The 11995-nt window shown below is 41.8% G+C and overlaps 1 protein-coding gene across 1 annotated transcript in view; it reads right to left on the reverse strand.

Moving 5' to 3' along the window:
- LOC124146535 (adhesion G protein-coupled receptor E1-like) overlaps window positions 1-11417 on the reverse strand; it is a 124375-nt gene extending 112958 nt beyond the window's left edge. The window contains exon 1 of the mRNA XM_046516849.2: window positions 11305-11417. The gene's annotated coding sequence lies outside the window, so the exon portion shown is untranslated. The remainder of the gene's footprint in view (window positions 1-11304) is intronic.
- Window positions 11418-11995: the final 578 nt, after the last annotated feature.

An 11995-nucleotide genomic window follows, 5' to 3' on the forward strand; every position in this document is an offset into this window, starting at 1 on the left:
GCGATATCATCACTTTTCGTCTCATTAGAAAACAAAAAAAACTGTTTTCTTTTAAAAAGCAACCGACGAATATCCTCAGGCCCGAGCTCAGCAACGCGTGGCTCTCCGGCATGCGCTTTGCCAGACCACCAGGAGCAGTCGGAAACGAGCGTGCCGTGATAATGAGCCGGTCAACTTCAAAGCTCCAGATCTGTCCCGAGAACCTCGTGCAAAGCGACCTGCACGTGGGAGGACCCGTGATTCATGCTGGATTACATAACGTGGGCGGGATCATCCAGGCCACGACACGTCCTGTTTTTGTTTGTTGGAGCGAGAGGGTTGATTGTTATGACATCTTTGGTCATGGATTTAAAAAATAATTATTATTTCCATAGTTTCACTCTGCCTAAAGGCATTTTTTGCACAAAACTCCATAAAACAATTGATTAGCTTTGCCTGGCCTAACAAGATTTGCACAACAGAAAAGGGTATATTTTCTGATTTACTTCACAGTATCCTAATGTTTATTTATATTTAATAATATTATCAGCATTTGCTTCCAGCGCGACGTTAAACATAAATACTTTCACCGTTGTGGGATTTCGGGTCAAAACACGGAGTCAACTGTGTTACATGCTTGTTTCGCAAAAAACTACAGCAAGTTGTATTGTCTCTACCGGTGTCATGGTGTTACATAAACAGCAACGTATGTTGTCTCTACCGATGTCATGGTGGTACATTAGCAGCAAGGTATGTGGTCTCTACCGGTGTCATGGTGTTACATTAGCAGCAAGGTATGTGGTCTCTACCGGTGTCATGGTGTTACATTAGCAGCAAGGTATGTGGTCTCTACCGGTGTCATGGTGTTACATTACCAGCAAGGTATGTGGTCTCTACCGGTGTCATGGTGTTACATAAACAGCAAGGTATGTGGTCTCTACCGGTGTCATGGTGGTACATTAGCAGCAAGGTATGTGGTCTCTATCGATGTCATGGTGTTACATTAGCAGCAAGGTATGTGGTCTCTACCGGTGTCATGGTGTTACATTAGCAGCAAGGTATGTGGTCTCTACCGGTGTCATGGTGTTACATTAGCAGCAAGGTATGTGGTCTCTACCGGTGTCATGGTGTTACATAAACAGCAAGGTATGTGGTCTCTACCGGTGTCATGGTGTTACATTAGCAGCAAGGTATGTGGTCTCTACCGGTGTCATGGTGTTACATTAGCAGCAAGGTATGTGGTCTCTACCGGTGTCATGGTGTTACATAAACAGCAAGGTATGTGGTCTCTACCGGTGTCATGGTGTTACATTAGCAGCAAGGTATGTGGTCTCTACCGGTGTCATGGTGTTACATTAACAGCAAGGTATGTGGTCTCTACCGGTGTCATGGTGTTACATTAGCAGCAAGGTATGTGGTCTCTACCGGTGTCATGGTGTTACATTAGCAGCAAGGTATGTGGTCTCTACCGGTGTCATGGTGTTACAATAGCAGCAAGGTATGTGGTCTCTACCGATGTCATGGTGGTACATTAGCAGCAAGATAACTGGTCTATGTCGGTGTCATGGTGGTACATTAACAGCAAGATAACTGGTCACTACCGATTTCATGGTTGTACATTAGCAGCAAGATAACTGGTCTCTGTCGGTGTCATGGTGTTACATTAGCAGTAAGATAACTGGTCACTACCGATGTCATGGTGGTACATTAGCAGCAAGGTATGTGGTCTCTACCGATGTCATGGTGGTACATTAGCAGCAAGGTATGCGGTCTCTATCGTTGTCATGGTGGTACATTAGCAGCAAGGTATGTGGTCTCTACCGGTGTCATGGTGGTACATTAGCAGCAAGGTATGTGGTCTCTACCGGTGTCATGGTGTTACATTAACAGCAAGGTATGTGGTCTCTACCGGTGTCATGGTGTTACATTAGCAGCAAGGTATGTGGTCTCTACCGGTGTCATGGTGTTACATTAGCAGCAAGGTATGTGGTCTCTACCGGTGTCATGGTGTTACAATAGCAGCAAGGTATGTGGTCTCTACCGTTGTCATGGTGTTACATTAGCAGCAAGGTATGTGGTCTCTACCGATGTCATGGTGGTACATTAGCAGCAAGATAACTGGTCTATGTCGGTGTCATGGTGGTACATTAACAGCAAGATAACTGGTCACTACCGATTTCATGGTTGTACATTAGCAGCAAGATAACTGGTCTCTGTCGGTGTCATGGTGTTACATTAGCAGTAAGATAACTGGTCACTACCGATGTCATGGTGGTACATTAGCAGCAAGGTATGTGGTCTCTACCGATGTCATGGTGGTACATTAGCAGCAAGGTATGTGGTCTCTACCGATGTCATGGTGGTACATTAGCAGCAAGGTATGCGGTCTCTATCGTTGTCATGGTGGTACATTAGCAGCAAGGTATGTGGTCTCTACCGATGTCATGGTGGTACATTAGCAGCAAGATAACTGGTCTATGTCGGTGTCATGGTGGTACATTAACAGCAAGATAACTGGTCACTACCGATTTCATGGTTGTACATTAGCAGCAAGATAACTGGTCTCTGTCGGTGTCATGGTGTTACATTAGCAGTAAGATAACTGGTCACTACCGATGTCATGGTGGTACATTAGCAGCAAGGTATGTGGTCTCTACCGATGTCATGGTGGTACATTAGCAGCAAGGTATGTGGTCTCTACCGATGTCATGGTGTTACATTAGCAGCAAGGTATGTGGTCTCTATCGTTGTCATGGTGTTACATTAGCAGCAAGGTATGTGGTCTCTACCGATGTCATGGTGGTACATTAGCAGCAAGATAACTGGTCTATGTCGGTGTCATGGTGGTACATTAACAGCAAGATAACTGGTCACTACCGATTTCATGGTTGTACATTAGCAGCAAGATAACTGGTCTCTGTCGGTGTCATGGTGTTACATTAGCAGTAAGATAACTGGTCACTACCGATGTCATGGTGGTACATTAGCAGCAAGGTATGTGGTCTCTACCGATGTCATGGTGGTACATTAGCAGCAAGGTATGTGGTCTCTACCGATGTCATGGTGGTACATTAGCAGCAAGGTATGCGGTCTCTATCGTTGTCATGGTGGTACATTAGCAGCAAGGTATGTGGTCTCTACCGGTGTCATGGTGTCAGATTAGCAGCAAGGTATGTGGTCTCTATCGTTGTCATGGTGTTACATTAGCAGCAAGGTATGTGGTCTCTACCGATGTCATGGTGTTACATTAGCAGCAAGGTATGTGGTCACTATCGTTGTCATGGTGTTACATTAGCAGCAAGATAACTGGTCTATGTCGGTGTCATGGTGGTACATTAACAGCAAGATAACTGGTCACTACCGATTTCATGGTGTTACATTAACAGCAAGGTATGTGGTCTCCACCGATGTCATGGTGGTACATTCACAACAAGATAACTGGTCACTACCGATGTCATGGTGGTACATTAGCAGCAAGATAACTGGGTTCTGCCGGTGTCATGGTGTTACATTAGCAGCAAGATAACTGGTCTCTTCCGATGTCATGGTGGTACATTAGCAGCAAGATAACTGGTCACTACCGATGTCATGGTGGTACATTAGCAGCATTATATATGTATATATTGTCTCTATCGGTGTCATAGTACCATAATGGCCATATACCTTGCTGCTTATTTAGTACTATGATACCGGTACTAATGTTAGCGTTACAAGCCCTTTGGGCCGCCTCCGTGGTCTAGCGATAGAGCGTCCGCCCGGGGAGCGGAAGGTCCGGAGTTCGATCCCCGGCCGCGTCATACCAAAAGACGTTAAAAGATGGTACTTGTTGTTACCCTGTCTGGCGCTCGGCATTAAGGGGCTAAAACAAGGACTGGTCGGCTCGGAGTCAGTATACTGTGTCTGGGTGGGGTATTCGTGTTAAACTGCGGCATGGTATCTCAGTGAGCTAGCACTATAAATCGGCATCAGTCCGGACTAGAACAAGCAGCCACACACACACAAAACACGTGCATGCACGTCGCTATGTAAGTGCAATCAATAATCTTGGACGCGACGTTAACCCCATTTCACCTACAAGCCCCGTGGGCCAACATTGACCCCCACTACCCCACACTGGTCAAGACTCAATTATTTTCCGCCTACCGCGACAGATCTTAAATATTGCTGACTATGACGATAAATAACTCTCACTTATTCAATCCTTCTTAAAAAAGTGCGAGAGGCCACTTTTCTTCAACGGATTCCCGTTATGCTAAGACACCACTCAAAGTGGTGATCGTGTTGGGAACAGGGCCTATATCACTCAACAGTAAAGAATCTCACCGCTGAAAGATTACATACGTGGAGATAAGCCGTCATGTACGGAATGTCACGTGACACAGTAACGTCCTCCGGACTCTCCGCCGATACCCGCCGGGGTTTCCGATAGACAGCGGATATTGTTAACTTTTTTGTTTCACCTCTGGCCCCGAACAAACAAACACATTGGAACTTGAACTTGGCGCATATCACTTTTATTTGCCAAAGATAACCGTTATAAACAATGATCAGAAGACCGCGCTCCACTCCCGCCGGAAATAATCCACATTTGAGCAAGCCTCGTTACCGCATACCGTCAGCCATTCGCGATTACTCGTGTAATTCCGGTACAAGCCGAATGTCAACTCGTTCTAATCTCGGCGCAATTTGCAAGTTACGGAAAGGAACGAGTTGTGCCGATTGATCGTCTGTTTAGCTTTCTCATTGAAGTGGTATGCCTTTGTTTGAACAAATGCGAATGATATCAATTTTGAAATAACACAAGGGGATTTGTATGTTGATTTTACAAATACATCAGAGATGTGGAATACGATACAAGCTATTAAAATACTACTAGCGTAACGGCTGATGTTTTGGATGCCTGGGCGGACTTCTAACATTATTCTGATATGATAGAACAATGGCATTAAATCCTTGACCGGCTAACCCTCTCTAACATAATATTTGGCTGGACATACCAATTGACCAAGAGATCACATCGAACGCTTGGGTTCCATGGCCATGTGCGTACATAATTTCAAGCTTAAACTAATTGTCAGTAAATGTTTGGTGAGTAAGTAAGAACAACTTCTAATTGTCATCGCTGTGCAGAGTTGCGTCCCTTGGGCACGCCAGAAACCTATGATTGTGGGTTCGAATCCCGGTTCGCCCCAATTATGTTTCTAGGTTTGTCAGCACCATACCCGTGCTCGTGGGTTTCACCGAAGTGGTAAACGTCTGAGACCTGCATCACTTCGGGCTTTCCTCCCACATTAAGCTGACACGCCGTGATATAACTGGAATACTGTTAAAAGCGGCGTTAAACCCAACTCACTCACTCACTCTAATTGTCAGGGTCAAAATAGTGACATACTGTTAGGATTCAGTAAAGTCTTTCTCACATACTAACACTGTTAATACATAGATATAGTTTTGTTTGTTGTTGACTTGGGTGATGCATGTCATCGTATTCCAATTGCGTGGATCGATGCTCATGATGTCAACCACTAGATTGTCTGGTCCAGACTCGATTATTGCCAGACCGCCGTCATATAGCTGGAATATTGCTGAGTGCGGGGTTAAACACGAAAGAAGAAGAGAAGACGTTTGTTGTTTAACGCCACACTCAGCAATATTCCAGCTATATGACGGCGGCCTGTAATGACTCGAGCCTTGACCAGTGAGTGAGTGAGTTGGGTTTAACGCCGCTCTAAACATTATTTAGGTGAGTGATGCAGGTCTCGGGCGTTTACCACTTTGGTGAAATTCACAAGTACAGGTATGATGCTGACATACACGGAGACATAGTCAGCGCAACCTGGGATTCGAACCCACAGTTATAGGTTGCTGGCGTGCCCAGTTGCGTCGATCTATGCTCATGATGTCAATCACTGGTACAGATGCGATTATTCACCGCCGTTATATAGCGGGAATATTGCTGAGAGCGGTATTAAACAACCAACCAACAAATAAACAAATCATGTAAGGACCATACAGAAACAATTATTTCAGTTCAAATAACAATAATTTGAAAACTAACTTAAAACTTTGAGCTGTATTAATAAAGTTAAGTGTCTTTTTATTATATTTCCGTACCAAAACAATATATTCACTAACATTTTGTCTCATGATCGGCCAGCAGTTTTTTATTGCTGTTGAACTAGGGAAATACAGAATAAACATTGTATACCTCTCGGTTCTGGTGGGTGGTGGGGTAGTCTTGTGGTTTAAACGTTGACTCGCCGTGACAAAGCCCCTGGTTCGATTCCTTACATTGGTACAATGCAGGAAGCCAATTCCTGGTGTCTCCACTCCATGATAAAGCTGAGATAGTGCTAATAGCGGCGTAAAACAACACCGACTCAAGTTTATCAATAAATAAATAAATAAATAAATAAATAAATAAATAAATAAATAAATAAATAAATAAATAAATAAATAAATAAATAAATAAATAAATAAATAAATAAATAAATAAATAAATAAATAAATAAATAAATAAATAAATAAATAAATAAATAAATAAATAAATAAATAAATAAATAAATAAATAAAATCCTTGAAAAGCAAAAGTCATAGATTCACTACCTGAATTATCCATATCGATAGTCATATCTCGATATCGAACCCAATTTTCACACGGAGGTATTGTTTTCAAGAGAAAGCGGGAGAGGAGCGTGCTTTTTTAATAAAATGGTTGTAAGTGCAATACAAGCGGGCAGAAAGAACAAGCAATTTGTGCTGACTTGCAACTTTGATAATTACCCCATCTTGGCAGCCTATAGTTCAGGACAAATAACCACTTATACTCGTTTGTCACACATGGCTGGGAGTGTGGTGTATTTCGTATTCTCTACGAAACTTCTTCAAATTAAGCCATTTAATCACCAGGGAGAAAGCCGAAATACACACCAGATGTGCGACGTATTTGCATCAGATATGGTACATGTTTGTCACAATCAAATGAAACTGTATCGCTTACTCCCTTGATTAAACTATTTTTAAATGAGGCTAACTTTCCTAAAACAACACGAAATTAAACAACACAGCCTTAACCGATGTTGGTTTGGTTTTGGGTATCTGAGAGCTCGGCTCATAATTCGAGACGGATATGGCTTTTCGATAGATCTCTACCCCCTATGAAAACAAAAGACGTGTATCGTGCTATCAGCGATCGCGATGCGCGGACCAAACAGAGTTGCCTCCCTTATCTGAAATCTCCCCGGCGGTTGTTTATTTTCTCCTGCAAGTACAAAGCTCTGTATCTGCCATCTTCTCTTGCTGACATTATTTGCAATGACACATGCCTGAACCAATTATGTTATATTACTCATATGATACAATCAAGTATTATATTTTTGTTTATTGCAATACAAACGCTAAATGCATCCTGTTTGTTGATATACAGTATCATTGTTTATGAAACTGGTGGCATTTCAAAAATAGTTGGGTTTTTTCCACAACATACAGACAGTATTACCGAATGTATCAGAGTCACAGTTACGAGGGTTTATGTTTTGAGTAAACCATATATTCATCTGTTTTTCTCGCTACGTCATTGTGAGGTGAAATGAGATGGGGTTCATCTTCCCGAGGCAAGGGAGTTAACTGACTATGAAAGTCCAGTTTCCACCCTTGCCGAACTAGGCTGGACGTTTGAGTTATATTTTGGCTGGACTAACGAGTCTATTCATAGTCCAATCAAAATCGCATAGCTAAATCAACATCCGGTTCGAACACTGCCGTGCAGATTTCGGTCGATTGCAGGATTTGCAATGCACGTGTACCGTCAACTTAGCGTCAACAGATATTTTTCAAATCTTTTCAGGTTTTTAATCAAGGCGCTCACGTGATTTGATGAACTTTGCGAAGTAAGACCCGTTTTATTACAAATTAATATACTCTCTCTCTCTATATATATATAATATATATATGAATATAGATCTTGATTATCGATCTGGGCGCCGCCATTTTGTTTGAGGTAGGTAGAATTTGATTGGTCAATTGGGGTGATATACATGCATGTCTACTGGTTCAGACAAGCGTTGTGGCAGGGGATATTGCACACCATTTCTACTGGTTCAGACAAGCGTTGTGACAGTGTTTATTATACACCATGTCGACTGGTTCAGACAAGCGCTGTGAAAGTGTTTATTATACACCGTGACCACTGGTTCAGACAGCCACTGTAACAGTGTACATTACACACCATGTCTACTGGTTCAGACAGCCGTTGTTAAAGTGTAAATTACATGCCGTGTCTACTGGCTCAAACAGCCGCTGTGACAGTGTACATTTCACACCGCGTCCACTGGTCCAGACAACAATTGTCAGTGTATATAGAACACCCCATGTCTACTGGTTCAGACAGCCGCTGTGACAGTGTATATTACACACCGTATCCAATGTTTCAGACAACAATTGTCACAGTGTATATTACACACCATATCTACTGGTTCAGACAACCGCTGTGACAGAGTACATTTCACACCGCGTCCACTGGTTCAGACAACAATTGTCACAGTGTATATCACACACCATATCTACTGGTTCAGACAACAATTGTAACAGTGTATATTACAAACCATATCTACGGGTTCAGACAACAATTGTCACAGTGTATGTTACACACCATATCTACGGGTTCAGACAACAATTGTCAAAGTGTATATTATACACCGTGTCTGCTGGTTCAGACAACAATTGTCACAGTGTATATTACAAACCATATCTACGGGTTCAGACAACCGCTGTGACAGTGTTCATTATACACCGTGTCTACTGGTTCAGAGAACAATTGTCACAGTGTATATTACACACGATATCTACTGGTTTGAGACAACAATTGTCACAGTGTATATTACACACCATATCTACGGGTTCAGACAACCTCTGTGACAGTGTATATCACACAGTATATCTACGGGTTCAGACAACCGTTGTGACAGTGTACATTATACACCGTGTCTACTGGTTCAGACAACAATTGTCACAGTGTATATTACACACCATATCTACTGGTTCAGACAACCGTTGTGACAGTGTACATTATACGCCGTGTCTACTGGTTCAGACAACAATTGTCACAGTGTATATTACACACCATATGTACGGGTTCAGACAACCGCTGTGACAGTGTATATCACACACCATATCTACGGGTTCAGACAACATATGTCACAGTGTATATCACACACCATATCTACGGGTTCAGACAATATATGTCACAGTGTATATTACACACCATATCTACGGGTTCAGACAACATATGTCACAGTGTATATTACACACCATATCTACTGGTTCAGACAACAATTGTCACAGTGTATATTACACACCCTATCTACTGGTTCAGACAACAATTGTCACAGTGTATATTACACACCATATGTACGTGTTCAGACAACCGCTGTGACAGTGTATATCACACACCATATCTACGGGTTCAGACAACATATGTCACAGTGTATATCACACACCATATCTACTGGTTCAGACAACATATGTCACAGTGTATATCACACACCATATCTACGGGTTCAGACAATATATGTCACAGTGTATATTACACACCATATCTACTGATTCAGACAACAATTGTCACAGTGTATATTACACACCATATCTACTGGTTCAGACAACAATTGTCACAGTGTATATTACACACCATATCTACTGGTTCAGACAACCGCTGTGACAGTGTATATTACACACCATATCTACTGGTTCAGACAACAATTGTCACAGTGTATATTACACACCATATCTACTGGTTCAGACAACAATTGTCACAGTGTATATTACACACCATATATACTAGTTCAGACAACAATTGTCACAGTGTACATTACACACCATATCTACTGGTTCAGACAACAATTGTCACAGTGTATATTACACACCATATCTACTGGTGCAGACAACCGTTGTGACAGTGTATATCACACACCATATCTACTGGTTCAGACAACAATTGTGACAGTGTATATTACACACCATGTCTACTGGTTTAGATGAGATTATCGAGGCCCGAACATAGCAGGAAATCGAAATGTCCCTAATTAGGTAATCCAAACCAGATGTCCCTTCCTTCGTGGAAACCGCAGTCTGTGTGAGAGGAAATGTGAACCCCGTTATTCTAACAGTAAACTACATTCATGCTCAGATCCCAATTGTCGTACAATCACATATTCTCCACAACAAACATCCATCCCAATTATATAACCAGCACACCGAAACACACGGGGATCCTCGTTTGATTAACATAAACCCGTTATCCACAAAGCTATTGCTATTCTTACAGGTCAAACGTAAACAGTTCAAAATGCTATATTCAAATTGTGGGTGTGGTGTTTTGGTGGATGGCGGTGTAACAGCACGGAGACAATTCTCGCTGGGAAATTATTACAGGGCCTGTTTCTCTTGTCTACTTTATAACAACAGTTATATTAACCAATCATGGTTGGGTCGATACCTATCAAGGCGTATTCAATCACTTATACAAAATTGGTTGTGAGACGGTATCTTTCTGCATGCGAAACCACGGTCACATTTCATAATTTTATTTATTATAAATGCCGTCATTTGAAAGGTAACCGTATTTATTTCAGTACAGGAATTGTCAGCCGCACACAAATAATAATCTATGACCCACGTATCCGAACACCTAGAGAGAAGGGTACATGGTCATAAAAAAATGTTTCTAATCGTGTATAGCTAAGTTGTCTGTACGATGCTATCAATAAACTGAAACCACCAGAAGTGTGCCTCTAATTTTTAGCAAACCGAAAGTCGTATGACAGGTGGTATATGTTTCCCCTGGGCGGTTACAGGACATTGCGAAATATTTTGACACCCTCTTCTTTTTCCGCCCTGATGCATTCATCTTACCATCTATACGCCTTAACGATACTCCCACGACAAGCCTTCCCAGGCTGAGTGCAACTCAGATCTGTTTGAGTTTCCAATGTCATTGAAATTTCTACCTACTTGCAACGTTTAACGTGCTAAGTGTGAACAAATGGCTTTTAAACAGAGTTGATAAGCAAATAATCTACCTTCCACCCTTCTCGAGAGCTATCGACACTAACATACAATTAAAGTAGATGATCATGTGATATATATTTCACCGGGTATGTAAACAGTTTTATATCAATTCAATTTGTTAATATATATGTAAAATAATCTTACTTTACAAGCGTACGTGAGTCTCGTTCTGAAAATATTTTTTATACATTTCACGTAAAGTGGCGGTGTGTGTGTGTTTCATGTAAAGTGATGCTGTAGGTAGATAAAATATGTTCTTACCTCGAAACAGCTACATCCAACCACTGGAGTTGTTCTGTTGATAAACAGCTCCCACTTGCTTTTCCCGACTCCTCCCAAGCCCCGAACAGTGATGTCACATGCACGATTCAGACATGAGGCCTGAATAAGTCACACAATCACAGGCCAGTCACATACATGCGCAATGTAACAGTGCATAGATGTGTGACGTATAATGGGTTATTAGACTCACATTTAGTCTCTGGACATATACAATTATGATAGAAACAAATAACTGAAACAGATATATTGAAAAGGAGCCCAAGTGAGATGGGCGATTCAGTCCCTGAGGAAAATCTAGACTTGCTTCATTTTGGAGTTTGCTATTCAGAAAGGGATGGGCGGGAGAGAAAAAAATCTGGTTCAGGGACTGTGAGACAGGCTAAATGGGTTATTATATATTAGTGACGTTGCTTATCAATCTTTGTCAGTGTTTATCATGAATCATAAATCATGGTTATTATGAAAATGTTATTGTCTCCAGCTTGAGTCCAAATTCCGTAAATTGCTGACGGCTAATATCCACGTGTGAATGGGATTAGCGGGCTTGTAACGATAATCCATCCATTGCACGGCGGAAAATACCAAAAATAGATTCCACACAGTTTTCCCATATATAAGTCGATCCCGGGTTTTCGGCATGGCGAGCTAACGCTTTAATTTCTAGGTTACC

The sequence above is a fragment of the Haliotis rufescens genome, unplaced genomic scaffold (assembly GCF_023055435.1).
Source record: "Haliotis rufescens isolate VD_foot unplaced genomic scaffold, xgHalRufe1.0.p SCAF_23, whole genome shotgun sequence".
NCBI classification, from domain to species: Eukaryota; Metazoa; Mollusca; class Gastropoda; order Lepetellida; family Haliotidae; genus Haliotis; species Haliotis rufescens.